The sequence below is a fragment of the Lactuca virosa genome, chromosome 1 (assembly GCF_052849685.1).
Source record: "Lactuca virosa cultivar CGN04683 chromosome 1, Lactuca_virosa_CGN04683_v6, whole genome shotgun sequence".
NCBI classification, from domain to species: Eukaryota; Viridiplantae; Streptophyta; class Magnoliopsida; order Asterales; family Asteraceae; genus Lactuca; species Lactuca virosa.
The window spans coordinates 246,283,597-246,306,458 of NC_136426.1; positions in this window are offsets into that span (position 1 = coordinate 246,283,597).

A 22,862-nucleotide genomic window follows, 5' to 3' on the forward strand; every position below is an offset into this window, starting at 1 on the left:
AAAGAAATTATGGAACAAAAGAAAGGGCCAATCTTCGTAGGATCCCTCAAAGAAACATCAAACAGTGGCAGTCCATGCTGCTGCCATTTCTACTGTTACTCCTGTTGTTCCAACACCTCCCAGCCGATACACTGGTAATCTACCGAAGTGCAACAAATGCAACTTCCACCACCACGGGCCTTGTCTGGAAATTCAGTGCACTAACTGCAACAGGAAGGGACATACTGCCCGTTTCCGCAAGGCACCGGCACAACCTAATGCCCAAACCCCCAGAACTGGAGTAGGCCAGACCTGCTGTGGATGTGGTGAAGCAGGGCACTACAAGAGGGATTGCCCGAAGGCAAGAAATACTGGCAATACAGGAAGAGTGCTAGCAATGGGTCAGGAGGAGGCAGTAGCGGATCCCACAGTAGTCATGGGTACGTTCCTTCTCGATAACTATTATGCATGCATACTCTTTAATAGTGGTGCAGAGAGGAGTTTCGTCAGCCATAAATTTAATCACTTACTCAAACACAAACCACAATCACTAAACGAAACATTCACTGTCGAGATGGCTAACGGTAAGAAAGAGAACACTAACGACATATTCATAGGTTGTACCCTCACTTTAAACGACTATTCCTTTCCAATGGACCTTATGCCGGTCAACATAAAAAGCTTCGACGTCATCATCGACATGGATTGGTTAAGTCCTCATCGTGCTGATATCCTTTGCTACAAAAAGCCATTCACCTCAATCTGCCAACTGGCGAAACCCTCGTTGTCTACGACGAAATACCCAGTACGAACCTTCGCATCATCTCTTGCATCAAAGCCCAAAAATACATGCGAAAAGAGTGTCACGCATTCCTAGCTCATGTAGTCAACGAAAAACAAGAAGTAAAAGACGTCGAGAGCATTCCCGAAGTATGTAATTTTCCTGACATCTTTCCCGAAGATCTTCAAGGAGTTCCTCCTGAACGCCAAGTCAAATTCCGAGTCGACTTGATTCCTGGAGCTACCCCATAGCCAAATCCCCGTATCACCTAGCACCAGCAGAGATGTAGGAATTATCCAGTCAATTAAACGAACTGCTCAATAAGGGATTCATTCGAACAAGCTTCTCACCCTGGGGAGCACCGATCCTGTTCGTTAAGAGGAAGGATGGATCTTTCCGAATGTACATAGATTACCGCAAACTAAACAAGCTTACCATTAAGAACCGATACCCCTTCCGCGAATAGACGACCTTTTTGATCAACTCCAAGGAGCCAACTACTTTTCAAAGATTGACCTGAGATCAGGGTATCACCAATTACGAGTCCATGAGAATGATGTTCCCAAAACAACATTGCGAACTCGTTATGGTCACTACGAGTTTGTAGCAATGCCCTTTGGTCTAACAAATGCACCCGCAGTATTCATGGATCTAATGAATCGGGTATGTCGTTCCTTCCTAGACAAATTTGTGATGGTGTTCATAGATGATATAGTTATCTACTCACGAAGTAAAGAAGATCATAGCCAGCAACTGAGACAAGTCTTAGAAACAGTAAGAGCGGAAAAGCTTTATTCTAAATTCTCAAAGTGTGAGTTTTGGATTAGGAAGGCGAATTTCGTTGGTCACGTGGTCAGCAAAGAAGGAATACACGTGGATACCTCCAATATAAAAGCAATCGAGAGCTGGTCAGCACCCAGAACGCCAACAAAGATCCGCCAATTTTTAGGACTTGCTGGCTATGACCGCAGATTCATACAAAACTTCTCCAGAATTGCTAAACCTCTTACTGTCCTGACTCAGAAGGGTGTAACTTTTAGCTGGGGAATGAAACAAGACACTGCATTCCAAACACTGAAGCAAGCCCTGTACAACGCACCTATCTTGTCTCATCCAGAAGGGACATAAGATTTTGTAGTATACTGCGATGCATCCAATCAGGGGCTAGGCTATGTGCTTATGCAGCATGGAAAGGTTATTGCGTATGCCTCGAGACACCTAAAGACATACCAACTCAACTACACCACCCATGATCTTGAGTTGGGAGCTGTAGTCTTTGGACTAACAATATGGAGGCATTACCTTTACTGTACTAAATGCAATATCTTCACCGACCACAAAAGCCTCCAACACATCTTCAATCAGAAAGAACTTAACATGAGACATCGATGATGTGTAGAGCTACTCAATGATTACGAATGAAAAATTCGCTATCATCCCGGAAAAACCAATGTAGTAGAAGATGCCCTTAGTCGAAAGGAGTACTCAGGTCGTAGAGTGAAAGCGCTAACCATGTCAATCCATTCACATCTGTCCACATAGATCAAAGAGGCTCGGTTAGAAGCCTTAAAGCCGGATAATGTGGCAGATGAAGACTTAAGAGGAATGGACAAAAACTTGGAAACCTAAGTTTGGTGGCTATAAAGATGTTGTCATGAATGAAGCCCACAAGACTCGATATTCCGTTCATGCAGGTTCAAATAAGATGTATCTGGATCTCAAGAAACTCTATTGGCGGCCAAACATGAAAGCAGAGATTGCTACCTACGTGGGCATGTGCCTAACTTGTGCCAAAGTAAAGGTAGAATATCAAAAGCCCTCAGGTTTACTTCAACAGCCATAGATACCTGATTGGAAACGGGAGCAGAGTACAATGGATTTCATAACCAAGCTACCCAAGACCCCGGGTGGTCATGACACTATTTGGGTAATCGTCGACAGATTAACCAAATCCGCTCACTTGCTACCAATAAAGGAAACATACAAGATGGAGAAATTGACCAGAAGATACATAAGAGAGATAGTACGAATGCATGGTGTGACCATATCTATTATCTCGAATCGAGACAGTAGATTCACCTCATGGTTTTGGCAGTCTTTACAGAAATCTCTGGGAACTAGGCTGGAAATAAGCACAGCCTACCATCCACAAACTGACGGGCAGAATGAGAGAACCATTCAAACACTAGAAGACATGCTGAGAGCCTGTGTGATCGACTTTGGTAAAGCATGGGATACCCATTTTCCACTTGTCAAATTTTCATACAACAATAGCTACCACGCTAGGATCAAGGCTTCCCTTTTCGAAGCCCTCTATGGACATAAGTGCAGATCTCCTCTATACTGGGCCTCTAGAGATAGACAAAAGAGCTACGTAGACAAGAGACAAAAACCCTTGGAATTCCAGGTGGGTGACCGCGTTCTGTTGAAGGTCTCACCTTGAAAGGGCATGATACGCTTCAGAAAACGTGGAAAAATAAATCCAAGGTACATTGAGCCATTCGAGATTCTCGCTAGAATCGGCCCAGTAGCTTACAAAATCCGTCTACCACAAGAACTTAACAACGTACATTCTGTATTTCACGTGTCAAATCTAAAGAAGTGCCTATCTGACGAGACTCTTATGATTCCACTCGATGAAATTGAGATAAACGAGAGTCTTAACTTTGAGGAAGAACCAGTAGAAATCATGGATAGGGAAGTCAAACGAACGAAACAAAGTCGCATACCAATAGTGAAGGTTCGCTGGAATGCCAAGCGGGGACCTAAATTCACTTGGGAGCGAGAAGATCAAATGAAACAAAAGTACCCGCATCTTTTCCCTAGTCCATGATGTACTATCTATAGAAAGAATTTCGGGACATAATACCCTCTAACAGAGGGATAATGTAACAACCCGTTATTTTGAGTCAACAAAAGTCAATAGAAGTAGATCCTCTAAATAAAATCCGAGGTTTGTTTATTTCGTTAAGTTCATAAGGGTTGCATATGATTTAAATTATATAAATAATGTTTTTGTAAAAGTGTTTTAACGTTTGGAATAAAATGCACTTAAAAATCAAACTTTTCCTAGGAACTGAGAACCCTCGCACCGAAAACCCCTACTCGGCCGAAAACCCTCGGACCGCAAACTCCTCGGACCGAAAACTTCTTTCCGAACGCAAACCCCCTCGATATATATAACTTCACTCGAAAATAGTCATTTTCTCACTTTTCCAACCGAGAACACACTCATTTTGCTCCCAAGTATCCTACAAGAATCTTCAAACCTTCAAGAAAAATCCTTCAAATCTTCATAATTTTCACCAAGAACACCAAGAAGAATCTTCAAATCTTCAAGCTGACCGAAAACTGCTTGGACTGAAAACTCATTCCTGACCGAGAACACCTTAAGGCCGCAAACTTGGTTCTCGGATGAGGTTTTTAGAACGAAATCAAGGTGATTTCGGTGACGGATAGACCGAAAACACTTATTATCACTCCAAAAAATTCTCGGTAAATTTTGTGAGTATTCCTTACATAAATTAAGTATTGTCTAACACTTTAATTAATTATTTCGGTAATTTAAATACGATTATGTGTTTAAAATAATATTACGATACCGTTCATTCCACGTACGCTAGCCCAAGGATCATCGCTACAGTTCCGCTATCCAGACTCGAACACATACTAGAGGTGAGTTCATACCCCTACATTTTCACTATTTTTGAATGTTTTTAGGGGGGGGGGGAATACAAGTAAAACACAAGGAAACTTGTGTTAGCATACAAATGATATCAAACGATTTCAAATCAATTGCAACTACTTCAAAACTGTTTTAACTACTACACCGTATCAAAATATATCTATTTATATTGTTAACCCTTTTGTAACATGTTCAGCAAAAGGGTGATTTCACAAATCTTGTGATCCTACTTTATACACTCTATTCAATTGCAAAGATTTTTAGTACATTAAAGAACGTACATTCAAACTATATTAGGTATAGTTTGCGAATCGCTACACTATTTTGCTAAGTTCAATAAATGATACATGAAACATACATTTAAACTATAATTGGTATAGTTTGGGAAACACCACACTATTTTACAAGCTCATGAATACTATACAGAAACAAGTATATAAACTATAATAGGTATAGTTTATGACACACTACCCTATTTCACTAATTCAAGGATGCACTACTAAAATAATTATTTTACCTTACAAAGTACACTACTACAAGGTAATACCTACAGTTTCAAGTACAAGATATCACTACTACACTACACGTAAACTAGTTAATATAGGGTTGTGAGGCACTACTTCATTATACCCAACAGGGTACAGGTCCAAGTCCTGTAAATTATAACCAGAGAGTCCTGGAGGGAGAGCTTGACTTTGTGTATAGATCTACACAGGACTGACAATTTCGCACCTGAGCTGCTTGCAACAGCTAGGCCGACAGTCCTGGGGTGAAAAATGTCATAACATTCTGACGCCTGAAGAACGTCGTAGAGGCCACTAGGTCATATCAAGCATGGTTATCTGAAACTCACAATAGTATCAACTAAAACATATTATTACGAGATTAACACTACTTCAAAGGTTTTATTTAAATAATAAAACTACAATATACTATTTTTCACTACATCTGGTGGATTACAGACACTCATATAAGTAGGTTTTCATACATACATCACTACAGACACTACTACAATATACTATTTTTCTAGTATAGATTACACTAGTACAATATACAATTTCAAGAAAGTTCATGATATAGTCATACTTATTAATAAGACTACAGTTTACTATTTCAGAGTATAGTATCAAACATACAATTTAGTCTTAAGTCCTTAAACTACATTCCATTCACTAAAGAAAATATTGGATTTTCTGGAAGTACACTATTAGATTTTCAAAGAACAAAGACAAGCTTTCCATCTCAAATACATACTTATGAACTCACCAACTTAAATGTTGCTACACTTTCAAAAGTAGTTGTATTCTCAGGGAACCAGTAGACTGGTACACCCACAGGTTTTGAGAAGACAAAGCTTATAGAGTCGCGCCTTTTACACTTTTGCTATACACTTGTTGATGTCATACAAGTTATGTATTGAACAGATGTAAATACTATATTTTATCGATGTAATGGTTGTGTTTGCTTTTATTACTATTATGCAATTTTTGTGATACTATACATGACGTCCTCCGCCCCCGAACGTTTCCACAGTTCCGGTTTGGGGGTGTGACACAACCTCCTGCGTCATTTCTTGTCGAATTTCATCGATCTTCAAGTTGACATCCTATTGAACTCTCTTGACAGCTTGAACAAATAAAAGATGACGTTTCTTTGCAACATCTCGTAAATCCTTGACTTCATGATTAAACGAGTCAGATTGAAATTTCACCCGAAGCTCATTGTTTTTCTCCATCTGATCCATCATTGTTTTCAGTAGAAGTTCTTGAGCCTTGAGCATCATCAACCTCGATCCCAGTAACAATGTTTCAAGTTCCTGTTGGATTAATGTCTAAGTCCATAACTATAATTGGTAAGACTTGACCCGACCCAGCATGGTCCATTTGGGTTGCATGGCATCATGCATTTGGATAGACTATAACGAGAGAAATAACACTTAAGGTTGGTTAATATATTATAAGTTCTAATATATTAATAAGGTTATTTAATTAGTATTGATCAAGAATTAATTTGGAATTAATTAAGTGAACAAAAGGAGACTAATTAAATATATGGGTTGATTGTGTAAATCATTCATTCTTATATATGTGGGCTTGTGATCCAAGATTCCTTATGTTGGACTAAGTCCATGGGGTGACCCATGGATACTCCATGGAGGTTAAAATCCATGGAGAATAAGGAATGGGTAAAGTTATGAGTTACATGGTTTAACCCTAATAGCCACCATATAAAAGAATCCCATGGCTCAAGAAATCGTGCACTAATGTGTGAGTGTGAGGGCTAGACGATTTCAAGGAGTGTTCAAGTTTCTCTCAAGTTATTCCAAGTGTATTTGGTGTTGTGTGAACCATTTGAGGTGTCACACTTGGGGCACTAGGCACTCAAGCTTCATGAAGACATTCTACATCAAAGAGGTATGTATTCTATCTTGTTATATTTAATATTTTGTATGCTAGATTAGGATAATACCTTGGATGATCATAATTGTATGTATAATAGAGAAAACATAGATCCAAGGTATTTAGGGTTGCATGTACACTTAGGAGTGTTAGAATGCTCATAACCCAACAGTGGTATCAGAGCCTAGGCTTGTTTTCTTGTTATACTTGCAAAAGTAGCTGAAAAATCGAGTTGGATGCATATATTCGATTGTTTTGGCTGGAATTGGACTAGGAACATTACCCTAAGATGTTTTTGGACTTATAAACTTGTTTTTGATGTGGTAATGTTCATGCTAATCCAATTTGTAAGATAATTGTCATAATTTCAAGATTTGTATTAGTTTGTATGTTCATGCTAATTTCTGGAAGATTGATGATTTGAATTATCTTGTTCTTATGAGGTTCTTAGATTAATAGAAAAGTTGTGTGAAATAGTTGTTTTCAATCCATTTTAATCTAAGAGTTGATTCCAAAGTGTGTTTTTGTAACTTGTCCTCAAGTTATATGAAAAGTCACATTTAAGAATCATAAAACTCATAAAAGTTGGCAAAGGTTACAAAATGAAGAGTCTAGTTCTAATTAAATGGTTTTATGACTCCATAACTTGTCCTCAAGTTATGGAGGTTCAAGAGTCTCTTCATTAAATTAAAAAAAAGTGTAACCTTAATTAGTTCCATAAGTTAGAATAAAAAAAAAAGTTATTTTTTTATTAATTAGTTTAAAGTCTTCCATAACTTGTCCTCAAGTTATGGAACTTGAAGAGTTTTTTTTTAAATTAAAACTACTTTAAACTCATAAGTTATGGAATTAATTAGTTTTGAATAGTTTCAAAACTTGCCCTCAAGTTTTGGAATTTGAAAAGTTTTCAGTTATGAATACTTTAATTCCAAGTTAGCCCTTAGAATTTTAAAAGTTAAAATTCAACCCTTATACTTTATAATATTATAAGTTAATAATATTTATATATATGTATAAGAGTAAAGTCAGTCTTACCGTTAGTAGGCCTCATTCACGAAGCCGGTCTATAAGGGGGTATAAGGTTACTGCCTATAAAATGGCAGTTTAATGGGTGTCCACTCTCACCCACCGCTTCCTTGACTGGTGGAGGGTCGTTAGCCGAACGGGTAGGACAAGGACTATAATTCTCCTTTCATTAAAAGTAATAATGATAAATACTAAGTAACTAAAGTCTTATTAATACCCAATCTTAGTTACTTAGGAAAATGTGAATTTGGTGCTAACCCATGAAATTACACTTTGCACTTTGCTTAAGTCGTTAGTGGAGCGTGTGTGGTTAACCGGCACAATAACCTGGACTTAATAAGGTAGGCAAAGGGTAACTTAATATTTATCATAGTATCGGTGGAGCGTGTGTGGTTAACCGGCACACTGATTAAGGGGTAAATATTAAGGGTACCAAGTATATTTGCATGGTTATTCACACCTTGTTTTGTGATCCTCGGCATCCCAGTCACAAAACCTGAAGGGCACACTCGAGATTGAAACATGCCTTTGAACAGTTCAATGAATCTCAAAGATCTAGGACTTTCAAATCCAATTACAACCTAATAAATTATTTCGTTTTTCATGGTGGAAATTGGTGAATCGTCATTCACCTACCTTCAAATATTTTATAGCTTGGATTACGGCATCCCTCTTCTAAGTTATAAAATAGTTTGTTGGGTCCTAGCCTTAATATTTCATATTGGGTGTCATATTAAGGACTTTAAATCAACTATCTTGAATATCTCCCAAAAAGATGTCTGGTCTAGACATTTATGATCTTCCCAAATCTCTTGAAACAAGCTTTCCTAAATGAAGATGATGTCCCATGGATATCATACTTCTTTCACCTCCTCCAATTATTCTCCCTAACCCACAAGTTCCTAAAAAGTTTAAGGTCACTCAAGCCCTATTGGCAAGGCAAGGTCTAGGTGTGATCACATCTTGGAGATGTAGTCACATATTGACAAGCCGGGAGAGTTGGGTGTCAAAGTCTTGAGAAAGTTGGTGGCTCAACTACTTTCTAAGTCACATAGTGAGTTCTTTTGGGAATCCTATGAAACAGACTAAGACAAGACCCTTAATGATCTTATCTATTTGCTAAGATCAACTTCCTAAAACGCTATGGACATTGACAATGATGACATTGGATATCCAGTAAAGCTTTCTCTTCCTAATGGAAAGGGATCGGCCATAGTCAACTCGGTTGACCCAATGGTAAAGAGAGAGGCGAAGTCTGAGATAGTCCCATTATCAAGGGTCCGTAGGTAACTATTGCGAAAGGAAGGGGCATTGGTTACGAAGCTGCCAAATTTACCTAAGGATGTTAAAGTCAATAAGTTTGGCTCTACTTCAGGTAAAGTCCATTGTCTAACTCTATTAAGTACATGCTGATTCTGATCGCGAAGATGGATTTCAATCGCATGGTTCGGTGATCAGAATTTTGGGCTATTACTTAAGAGTTATGATATTTATATTTCTTAGGAATAGATAACAACAAGGTTTTCATATGGATTGTAAGGATAAGTTTTTCCGCAAAGTTTTAAAATAAAAGAAAAAGGTTTTGATTTTATTTATTTTAAGTATCCTTACAATGGCATTTGTGAAAAGTTGTTGCTTATAAGATTCCATTGATAGCAATATTGGAAAAATGGATTTGATTCTTTCGGTTGTGGTAGTGTCTAATATTACCAAATAAGGAAAGATTCTCATCACCCAAGGTTCAATTGGACCGAAACTTGGAATCATGCAACTTGTATAGTATGATGAATGAGAACTTTCAGCTTGGAAAATTAAGACTAATTCCTTATGTGAATAAGGAAAGGACTAAGGAATCGAGTACACATTCTTGTGCACTGGTCAAGTCCACCAAAAAAAAATCAAGAAGACTATTCGTCATGATTTACTTAAGTTCAGTAAATATGGTTATACTTATAAGTTTAAGTATAAGTCTGTAGCATTGGAGAAGTTTCAATGTCAGACAGAACGAATAAGAAGAATCAAAGTATGGCAGAAAGATAAAAGTTTCTCAAATATGAAAAGATGGGAGAGTACTTTAGTATCATGTTTATGATCATCTTAATGATTAAGATACCATATCACAATTGGTCCTCTAAAGTCATCTTAGTGCATTCTTATGACTAAGAAGAGGAGTCGTGAATTGTTGAAATGGTTAAATCAAAAAGATGAGTCATACTTCGTTCCAAAAAAATTCTTAGAGTCATACTCCAAGATTGTAACTTGAGTGACGTATCTTAAAGAGGGTTTGTTAACACTAATCAAATGTAAGAGTAAAAGGTTATCTACTCTTGTACATTTGAAATTGGTAAGTTGTGATGTTTTGGATAAAATAGAGACCAACTTAGGCCAATTGTGCAAAGTGTTAGTCTTGATAAAGAATCCGCACTATCTCTTGAATATTTGACAAGGGAGTCTTATATGTCAAGAGGACAGTGAGAGTCTTAAAGCTCTTGAAAGTTTCAAGACTTAATCAAGAATAAAACCTAAAGTCCTTCACTAGCACACGACATGAGGTTTATAACCTATCGTGTTGAAATTTTTGTGCCTATTCAAGTTGGCTTTGCATAGGAGTTCTGAGAGTTCTCAATTGGTTGTACAGCTACTTGGAAGCAATGGCAGGCACCTGAGCTGCCAAATGGCAATAATTTAAGATTGCACAAGTTTAATCAATATGAGTTTGGATTTGTCACTAACCTTGTCTTGTGATTATGGTTTTGACAAATTCACATGGATAAGAACACATACACTATTAAATCTAAGTGTCATAAGGTTTCTCTCCGATTCATGAAAATGATGGTGAGGAAACACTTTCACTAAGTAGATTTTAGCTAGATAGCAATTGTGATATTTGCATTCTCAAAGTCGTTAGTGGAGCATGTGTGGTTTACCGGCACACTAACATGGACTTGTGAGAAGTGGCAAAGGTCTAAACAATTGAGACTATGATTACGGCATCCCTTTTCATAGTTCTAAAATTATTTAGACACACATGTGAGCTATCTAAGAGAGGTGTATGATTTTGATAAAGTTTTATCAAAACAATCTAGTATCAGAAATCTGAACTTTGGTAAGAAAGTCAGCTGATTTCTGAGTACATGTCAAAGCTAGTGGGAGCATAAGTGTTATGCTAATAATCATCATGTTAGTGGGAGCATGATAATTATGACAAAGGTTGCAAGTTAGCAATGTTAATTATAGAAAACAAGAGTTTCAATTCGTGAGGTTGCAGGGGTTGAAAAAGTTGTTTTGCTATAATTAAGGGAGAGGAAATTATACTTCATTTCAATTCTAAAAGCTTAGATTGAGATTTTAATTGTATTTAATCAAGGATATATATATGAATTTCATATTGGAATGGCTCAACATAAGGAAATTCTATATATGGGTCCATTATTTGCGTTCTAAAATTCGATTATGATTACGGCATCCCTTTTCATAATCTGAATTTTGAGAACTTGGCAAATTGAAATGGAAATATAATAGCAAAAGACTGGTTTAGTCTTTATGTGAGACATCATGAATCGTGTCCCATATGCTTCAGATATAGGATCGATTACATGTGCTATATTCATCCTTTCTACAATTTTCCAAATGCCTGGGGCATTATGAAGGGAAGAGGTCTAGAAATGGATATGACTAAAATGATTAAGCAATTGTCGAGGACAATCTAAGGTTTACCAAAGATTGGTTGCTCAAGGACAGTTGGAAATATAATGTTAATTCTGGAAGGACCATATTGACATAATCTGTAAGGAGGCAACTCTTGTTTAGAAGTGATAGTCAAAATGGAATATGGAAATGTTTCAAAGTTAGAAATTATTCAATCTGTGTAAGATTAGGAAACTTAATGAAAGAAGGATGTTTCCAAGGAGCTGATCTCCTTTGGAATGCTCTGTAATGATTGTTGTCAAGTCTTTCTGACTTCGTGCATAATCATTAAGAGGATCAATGCATATAAGTTTAGAATCTAACAGATTTCAGTAAATGGCATGAATTTGGAATTCTTGCATTTGCAGTAAGGATTTGGGACTGTGAAAAGAGGATCATTGGAGTGATGTTTAATTGATCTATTTTACAAAGTAAAGATCATAGACAAACATAGTATGCATACTTGGTGTATGGAATGACTAGTGTTTAGAAAACATAGTGTACATGCTTGGAGCATGGGACAACTATTGTTTTAAATTCAAGTATAAAGTTGATAAAACCGAAACAGTGAATAATGAGTAATCAGTATGGTGATAAATAAAAGTGTTTATTTATATTCATAGGGTTTGATACCATATTTGATTCATCTATTCTTGTGTTTCACTTTGCATGTTTTGACTTCCAGAATAACTAAGTCGCTCTTCCTGAATGATTAAGTTATTCAAACCATCCACAGTCGGTCATATGTTGGAAGTAGATATGAATCAAGACTGTCATGGGTTGGTTTGTAGAGGTCCAAGTTGGTGGACAAAGTGGTGCTACAACACTCATGAGTGCTCATAAGTTCTGAGTATTGGATTCATCCCGTGCTCATTTGAATCACTTCATGGATTTTATCACGAGTGATCATGAGACGATAATATCTTATATTCTTCAAACCTAGAGATATGAGTTGTTACTATGAGTTGGTTATACATTGATTGCATGAAAACGCATAGGTAACTCGATGTTATAAAACGTGCCTTTGTGTATGATTCAACAAGTAGTAGAACAAGCCATATGAGTCGAAGTTTATCCATTCCGTTTAACTTCGGGATAAAAGCGATATATGTGGGCCCCTCGATGATTTAAAGATGATACATGTGAGTGCTTGGCCAAGCTAGGATTGATTTGATTTGTTCAATCAGTCAGTCATCATGAATCGGAAATTGGGAAACAACAAATAGACAGAGAGAATGATTGATAATCCATGTCTCAGTCCATATGATATCTAGAATGGAGGAATATATGATCCCTTATCTAATGGACAAGTCATTGACAAAGGTCAGAGTTCATCGACAAGGTCAGAGTTCGACAGAAGCATTTGTGAGCTACGATTGCTGCTCGGTTCCTGAAGTCATACACAATAATAGTTTTAGACTTATCCAAGTGGGAGACTGTTGGATTAATGTCTAAGTCCATAACTATAATTGGTAAGACTTGACCCGACCCGGCATGGTCCATTTGGGTTGCATGGCATCATGCATTTGGATAGACTATAATGAGAGAAATAACACTTAAGGTTGGTTAATATATTATAAGTTCTAATATATTAATAAGGTTATTTAATTAGTATTGATCAAGAATTAATTTGGAATTAATTAAGTGATCAAAAGGAGACTAATTAAATATATGGGTTGATTGTGTAAATCATTCATTCTTATATATGTGGGCTTGTGATCCAAGATTCCTTATGTTGGACTAAGTCCATGGGGTGACCCATGGATACTCAATGGAGGTTAAAATCCATGGAGCATAAGGAATGGGTAAAGTTATGAGTTACATGGTGTAACCCTAATAGCCACCATATAAAAGAATCCCATGGCTCAAGAAATCGTGCACTAATGTGTGAGTGTGAGGGCTAGACGATTTCAAGGAGTGTTCAAGTTTCTCTCAAGTTATTCCAAGTGTATTTGGTGTTGTGTGAACCATTTGAGGTGTCACACTTGGGGCACTAGGCACTCAAGCTTCATGAATACATTCTACATCAAAGAGGTATGTATTCTATCTTGTTATATTTATTATTTTGTATGCTAGATTAGGATAATACCTTGGATGTTCATAATTGTATGTATAATAGAGAAAACATAGATCCAAGGTATTTAGGGTTGCATGTACACTTAGGAGTGTTAGATTGCTCATAACCCAACAGTTCCAGCATCAGCCTGAAGCTGGAGTAACGAATTAAGTTTACGGTTGAGGATTTTGAATTGCTTACCAGACATTAGCATATGATCTGGTATATCCTCCTCTTTTAGATCAAATTGAAGATCAGCAAAAGAAACACACACGTCATCATCCTATGTTGTAGTATAAGGAATAGATTTTGGACCTTCAGTGGACTGCGAAGGAAACAAAGATGTGATAGGTTGATTGATAATGTTTTGAAAAGTAGGTGAAGTGGTGGATTGAGGTAATGAAGTAGAAATAGGTGAATGAAATGGTGGTAACAAAGTACTCGTATCAATACAAGAGACTTCGAAGGTAGAGGAGACGATGATTGAATCCGAAGTACCTTGGGCGTAAGAAGTCGACACCCCATCACCCTTATTAACATTTGCGTCCATATCAGATATGCTCACAGTGATGCCTGAAGTTTGTGTTGGATAAGGTGTATAAGTCCATAACTATTTCTGGTATGTACTTGACTCGACCCGGCATGGTCCATTTGGGTTGCATGGCACCATGCAATTGGATAAACTAAAATGAGAGAAATAACACTTATGGTTTATTAATATATTATAAGTTCTAATATATTAATAATATTATTTAATTAGTTTGATCAAGAATTAATTTAGAATTAATTAAGTGATCAAAAGATAACTAATTAAATATATGGGTAGATTATGTAAATCTTCCATATCTTATATAGTGGGCTAAGAGGCTCCATGGATTATCAAGTTGGGTTCCACCCATAGGATGATCCACGGATGCTCCATGGGAGTTACAAACCCATGGGTCATGGAAATGAAGAGTCATGACACATTAGGGTTTACATGGTGTAACCCTAGATGTGTCAACACTATATAAGAAACCCATTCTCCACCAAAATTGGCGACACTAAGAAACAAGAGGGCTAGAGCCGATTTTGCAAGGTAAGATTCTCTCAAAGTTTACTCCTTTGTATTTGGTGTTGTGTGAAGCATTTGAGGCATCACACATGGGGTGCTAGGCTCACAAGGTTTCAAGGATCATAATCAACAACAAGGTAAGTTATTCTATATTTCATTCAAGTTAAAAATGTTCCCCATGTATGCTAGATAGGAATATAACCTTGGAATTCAACTTTGCATGATTATTAGACAAACATAGATCCAAGGTTATTAGGGTTGCATGTACACTTAGGAAGTGTTAGAATGCTCAAAACCCATCGGTGGTATCAGAGCCTAGGTTTGTTTGTTGTTTTTTTTTTTGTGTGCAAACAGCTTGAAAAAAATCGTTTTCCTGTTTTCTGCTCGTATGAAAGTTTGCACATTTGTTGCTGGAAATGGACTAGAAACATTAACCTAAACTGTTTTGATGTTTTATGCTAGTCCATTTACAATGGCAATTATTAAAATTACAAGTTTTTTTTAAGTGTAATTTTTGATTCTTGAAAGTGTTCATATTCATGTTCTTGAACTTATGAAGATTAGATGATCATAGGAATTGTTTGTAACCTTCATGGTAGTTTAATTCATGATCATAATGTGTTTTAATGGAGTCCATAACTTGTCCTCAAGTTATGGAAAACCAAAAGTCTCACTTTTATTAAAGCCATTAAAAGAACAGAAGAGTTATAAAAATGAAGAGCCTTCATTTTTATTACTCAATTAATTCATAAGTTATAAGAAATGGAAAGTTTTGGAAGTTTACAAAACTTGCCCTCAAGTTTTGGAACATGTAAAGTCTTGATTAAAACTTTAGTTCCAACCCGTAGAATTTTAAAAGTTAAAATTCAACCCTTATACTTTATAATATTATAAGTTACTAATATATATATGTATAACGTCAAGTCGTCTTACCGCTAGTACGCCTCATTCACGAAGCCGGTCTATAAGGGGGGTATAAGGTTGTTGCCTATAAAATGGCAACTTAATGGGTGTCCACTCTCACCCACCGCTTCCTTGATCGGTGGAGGGTCGTTAGCCGAACGGGTAAGACAAGGACTTATAAATTCTCATTAAAAGTATGATGAATATTATAAAGTAACTAAATGCTTTTATTAAATTCCCAATCTTAGTTACTTTAGGAAAATATGAATAAGGTGCTAATCCATGAAATTACACTTTACACTTTGTTTAAGTCGTTGGTGGAGCGTGTGTGGTTAACCGGCACACTAACTTGGACTTAACAAGGTAGGTAAAGGGTGACTTAAGGTTTACCATAGCATCGGTGGAGCGTGTGTGGTTTACCGGCACATCGATTGAGTGATAAACCTTGAGGGTACCAAGTGATTTGCATGGTTACTTCACACCTCGTTTTGTGATCCTCGGTATACCAGTCACAAAACTTGGAGGGCACACTCGAGATTGAAACATGCCTTTGAAAAGTTCATTGAATCTCAAAAGAATCTAGGAATTTCTAAGAACCAATTAAAAATCTAATATTTATATTTCGTTTTTCATGGTGGAAATTGGTGAATCGTCATTCACCTACCTTTCAAATATGTTATAGCTTGGATTACGGCATACCTCTTCTAAGTTATAATATATTATGATTGGATCCTAGCCTTAATATTACATTTGGGTGTTTTATTAAGGACTCTCTTAATATCTAAACTAATCTTGTTCTCTTCTTTCAGATGTCTTCAAACAATGTTGCTTCTGGCTCAAATCCTAAAGGCTCCTTTACCCTTATGAACTTGTGTGGGAAAGTCACTTTTGATGGATCCAACTTCAATGAATGGATCAGAAACATCAGGATGATTACCCGCTACGAGGACAAAGAATATGTCCTTGACAAGGAGCTTAAGGAGATTGATGAGACCACTGCAACTCCCCAGGAGATCGCTGACTTCCGGGCACATGAAAGGGATGCTACAAAAGTAGCATGCATCATGTTGGCCACCATGACAGTGGAACTCCAAAAGTCCTATGAGGACTTCTACCCTTTTGAAATGCACCAAGATCTGATGGAAAGATACCATCAAAGTTCACGACAAGAGAGGTATGAAATCATATGCTCTATCATAACAACCATGATGAAGGACGAGGAATCCGTCACCAGCCACATGCAGAAAATGCAAAGGTATGTGGATCGGTTGCTGAAGCTTAATGTGAACTTCCCTAAGGAGCTTGCAATAGATATCATTTTGCACTCCTTACCATCGTGCTATGATCAATTCCGCATGACATATCACATGAATAAGGAAGATGTCACACTCAGCAAACTTTAGGGACTCCTCAAGACCGCAAAAACATGTCTTAAGGGTAAGTCGGTTGTTAACACTCCTACTCCAAACTCTGCCCCGGTTTTGGCAATCGGGAAAGGTAGAGGGAAGAAGAGGAAGAGCTCTTTGAAGGGTACCAAGAAAGGTTTTGTCACTCCTTCTTCTGACCCTAAAGAGGCTGAATGCTTCTATTGCCACGAAAAGTCACATTGGAAGCGGAACTGCCCAACGTACCAGCAAGATGTGAAGGATGGGAAGGTTAAACCCAACCATGCAGGTATTTACACTATCTTATCTAATAACTCACCCCATTCTAACTCTTGGGTCCTTGATACCGGTTGTGGTATTCATATCTGTTCTGATTTGCAGGGACTAAGAAGAAGTGAGAATGTGGAGCATGGAAGAATAAACTTAATCATGGGGAATAGGAAAGCTTTACCTGTCACCAAGATTGGAGTTTATACTTTATCGCTAAGTAGTGGGTTTAGTTTAGATTTGAATAAATGTTTTTATTCGCCAGAAATGGCAAGAAATATTATTTCCTTTCATGCATTGTGTAAACAAGGTTTCACCTTTTCATTTGATAATGAAGTTGGTTCGATTAATGCTTTCTTTAATAATGTTCTTTATTTTAAAGCATTACCTTGTGATGGTGTGTATGAAACTGTATCTGTGGTTGATAACTTAGGAAATAATGTATTGTGTATTGATTCTGTTAATGATAATAACTTGGATAAAGCATCATTATGGCATTGTCGTCTTGGACATATAAGCAAGAAATGCATAAGCCAACTCCAAAAGGATGGAGTATTGGAGTCATTTGACCTAAAGTCAGATGATAGTTGCGAATCATGCTTACTTGGAAAAATGACAAAGTCACCCTTCACAGGTTCTTGTGAGAGGGGTGAAGGTTTGTTGGATCTTATACACACGGATGTGTGTGGGCCCTTCAAACATGCCACAAGGGATGCTGATCGTTATTATTTGACTTTTACTGATGATTACAGTAGATATTGATATGTTTACTTAATCAAGCATAAGTTAGAGACTTTTGAGAGGTTTAAAGAGTTTAAACAGGAAGTCGAGAATCAATTGGGCAGGAACATTAAGATGCTTCGATCCGATCGAGGTGGTGAGTATCTTAGTTCAGAGTTCCTCGACTATCTTAGGGAATGTGGGATTGTCTCACAATTGACACCTCCCAGGACACCGCGGTTGAATGGTGTAGCTGAGAGGCGTAATCGAACCTTGTTGGATATGGTTCGTTCCATGACGAGTCGAGCTTCGCTTCCAATCTCATTTTGGGGGTATGCCTTAGAGACTGCCGCCCATATCCTTAATCTAGTTCCCACAAAGAAAGTTGCCAAAACTCCTCATGAGATGTGGACTGGTAAAGTACCCAAACTAGACCACATTAAGATTTGGGGTTGCGAGGCTTTCATGAGACGCGAGACTCATGATAAGCTCGAACCTCGAAGTGAGAGGTGTATTTTCATCGGCTACCCACATAAATCCTTTGGTTACCTCTTCTACAGACCTAGTGCGAATGTGGTCTTTGTAGCTAGGAGGGCTTTCTTTCGAGAGAGAGAGTTCATAAGCCAAGGAGACAGTGGGAGGCAAGTTGACCTTGAATAAATTCAAGAGTCAAGTGGTGAAGGAACTTCAAACCCTAGCACTCAACTTGAGGAGGAAACTCATGTTGAGCCAATTGACAAATCTGTACCTCTGAGGCGTTCCACAAGGGTTAGGAATGCACCTGAGCATTACTATGGATTCCATATTACTGCGGAAGGTGATACACTTATCAGTGATGAGACACTGATAGGTCTGGATGAACCTAACAGTTACGCGGAAGCCATGGCAGGCCCTGAGTCAGCCAAGTTGAAAGAGGCAATGGACAGCGAGATACAATCCATGTATGACAATCAAGTTTGGAACTTGGTTGAGAATGTACCAGGTCGTACGACTATAGGGTGCAAATGGATCTTCAAGAAGAAGACCGACATGGATGGTAATGTACACACTTATAAGGCACGACTGGTTGCAAAGGGTTTCTCACAAACTCCGGGAGTTGATTATGATGAGACCTTTTCTCCAGTGGCCAAGATTAAGTGTATTAGGGTTCTGTTAGCCATAGCTGCATTTCATGACTATGAAATATGGCAAATGGATGTCAAAACCGCTTTCCTTAATGGAAAGTTGGCTGAGGATGTTTACATGAGTCAGCCAGAGGGTTTTGTCAACACAGAGTACCCTAATAGAGTGTGTAAGCTTGAGAAATCCATTTATGGGTTAAAGCAAGCACCTCGCAGATGGAATCTTTGCTTTGATGAGAAAGTCAAGGAATTTGGCTTTTCTAGGAGTGAAGATGAATCTTGTGTATATGTCAAGGCTAGTAGGAGTATAGTTAGCTTTTTGGTATTGTATGTGGATGACATACTACTCATAGGAAATGACATCCCAACTCTGCAGGAAGTTAAGTCCTGGCTTGGGAAGTGTTTCTCTATGAAGGACCTAGGAGAAGCTGCCTATATTCTAGGGATAAGGATCTTGAGAGACCGGAGTAAAAGACTAATTGGACTTAGTCAGAGTACTTACTTGGATAAGGTGTTGAAGAGATTCGGCATGCAGTACTCCAAGAAAGGAGAGTTACCCATCCAGAGTAACGCCAGATTGAGTAAGACACAAAGCCCTAGTACTGAGGCTGAGATAGCTGATATCTAGAACAGAGGATTATATGATCACTTATCTTAAATGGCGTATCATCATCTTCTCAGTTCCGAGAGACCTTGAAAGAGCTACGATTGTCGATCGGTTCCTGAAGTATTGCAGTTATAGTTATTAGACTTAGCCAAGTGGGAGACTGTTGGATAAGGTGTATAAGTCCATAACTATTTCTGGTATGTACTTGACCCGACCCGGCATGGTCCATTTGGGTTGCATGGCACCATGCAATTGGATAAACTAAAATGAGAGAAATAACACTTATGGTTTATTAATATATTATAAGTTCTAATATATTAATAATATTATTTAATTAGTTTGATCAAGAATTAATTTAGAATTAATTAAGTGATCAAAAGATAACTAATTAAATATATGGGTAGATTATGTAAATCTTCCATATCTTATATAGTGGGCTAAGAGGCTCCATGGATTATCAAGTTGGGTTCCACCCATAGGATGCTCCATGGATGCTCCATGGGAGTTACAAACCCATGGGTCATGGAAATGAAGAGTCATGACACATTAGGGTTTACATGGTGTAACCCTAGATGTGTCAACACTATATAAGAAACCTATTCTCCACCAAAATTGGCGACACTAAGAAACAAGAGGGCTAGAGCCGATTTTGCAAGCGTAAGATTCTCTCAAAGGTTACTCCTTTGCATTTGGTGTTGTGTGAAGCATTTGAGGCATCACACTTGGGGTGCTAGGCTCACAAGGTTTCAAGGACCATAATCAACAACAAGGTAAGTTATTCTATCTTTCATTCAAGTTAAAAATGTTCCCCATGTATTCTAGATAGGAATATAACCTTGGAATTCAACTTTGCATGATTATTAGATAAACATAGATCCAAGGTTATTAGGGTTGCATGTACACTTAGGAAGTGTTAGAATGCTCAAAACCCATCAGTTTGCACCTCCTCCATATTGGACTCAGCTTGCGAAACCTCGGGTGGTATGACGAAAGTCTGCTCAGGGATGGATAATTATGAATGATCACCCATATTTATGGTTGTGTCCACATGAAATGTTTCCACATTTCCATCAAGACTACCAGTCGCCTCGAAAGTCGACTTGGCTGGAGAGTTCCTTTGTGGTGACGAAAAATCCATATTCGCATGTCGAATTGGAGATTAAGGCTTACCACTATCATCAACATCTGTTTCAAGAACCACCTCATCCAATGGATCTTTAACTTTCTTTTGCTTCTTCTGAATCTTCTTCACCATTTAATGAGCTCGTCGTTTCTTAGAGGCTGGAGAAACAGAAGCTGGAATCTCACGAATTGCAACACCCTTGCGATTGATTGTAGGCTTACGGAACCTATTTGAAAAAGAAATACTCTTGGTAGAAGATGGGGACTTCTGATAAGCTGCTTTGACAGCAACCCTTTCCGGTGAATGATGAGATTTGTGATCCATTTTCTTTAGTGTTTTGAGAACACCACTCTTCGAAGGCATGACCACCTTTCCTGGTTGAGAAGTCTCTTCGTGAACAGGCTGAACATGATCAGGATTCGATGGACTAGCCTTCTCTGTAACCTTATTTGGTGTTGAAACAGAAGTAGGGTTCGATGGACTAGCCTGAACAGCTTTGTTTGAGCCCTTAGTTATTTTGGAAGGACCAGCAACACCCTTCGCCAATAACACCCCAGTCTCAATTGAAGGATTGATTGTTTGAAGATAGTCAATAAGAACAGGATTGGCAGGATCTACTTTGCAAAGCATTGCATCAGGGATCCTCGCAACAGTGGGAAAATTTTTGGAATCATCCTCCACAGTCTTACGGTGTTGATAGATACCGAACTTAGCTTTAGGATCTTCAACATGCACCACGATCCCTTTTTTTTCATAGACACATCAATATCGGGCTCCAATAACGAGCACATGAAACGTCATTCACCACATTTGTGTTAGCAACGTTGTTTCCAAACTCTTGACACAGTTGTGTAGCATTATCAACTTGTAAATCATAATACTATCATGCGACCATAGCATAAACCTCCAATTTTTCTTTTTCCAAACCAACAGTGCGTCCTGTCAAGCATCGAAGGAAGATGCCAAGAAGAAAGATCCAAATGCAAGGTAAAGATGATTTCTTGAAGTCAATCATTCTGGTAAGCGGTGGTTGATGACCCATCTCATTGAACATATGAACAACCTGTTCATTCGTAACCTCGTAGAAAGGTTCGATATTAGGAATGTTAAAGATTTAGGCAAACTTCTTCTTGGACAACTTGTACTTCTTTTCATTGGTTAATTGAAAGTAACCACCTTGGTAGTCTTGTTAAACACAGGAGTAGCAGTAGCAAGCGATAACACTTTGTGAATCACAATACAACGGAATTTTCTTCATGTTGATTGCATAATCATGCAGTTGACTTTGAATTCATATGATTTGAGAAGTGCAAGTTGCAGCAACAACATATTCTGCTTCTGCTGTGGAAATCGAAACACAAGTTTGTTTCTTTGAGTGCCATCTAACAATCTTCCCATCCAAAAGTTGACATCCACCACTTGTGCTTTTTCGATCTAGTTGACAACCTCCAAGATCCGTATCGGAAAATGCCAGTATGAAAAACCCTATTTTTGACAACAGTTAGAAGAGTTTCTATGGGATTTGACTGATACCTAGCATAATTGCACACAACAAACATGATATCATGTCTACTGGCTGTTAGGTAAAGTAACGAACCAATCATGCTCCTGTACAATGTGAGATCAATAGCTGGCTTGTCTAACGAAGGACCAAGACACGTGCCAACAGCCATAGGTACTCTGAGTTTCGAACTATTCGTCACGCCAAAATTCTCAAGAAGATTGGGAGAATACTTTTCTTGATTGATAAAAATTCCTTCTCTGTTTTGAGGAATATTTAATCCCAGAAAGATATTGATCTTCCCCATCATGCACATCTCAAACTGACTTTTCATCAAATTCTCAAATTCATGTGACAATTTAGGGTCAGTACAGCCAAAAATAATATCATCAACATAAATTTATACAAGCATGAGATGATCCTCAACTTTCTTTCGAAAGAGAGTGGGATCAACAGATCCTTGTTTATGTTTCAATGATTTTAAGAAATTAGTAAGAGTGACATACAAGGACCTTGGTGCTTGTTTGAGACCATAAACCGCCTTATCTAAAATATAGAAATGATCAGG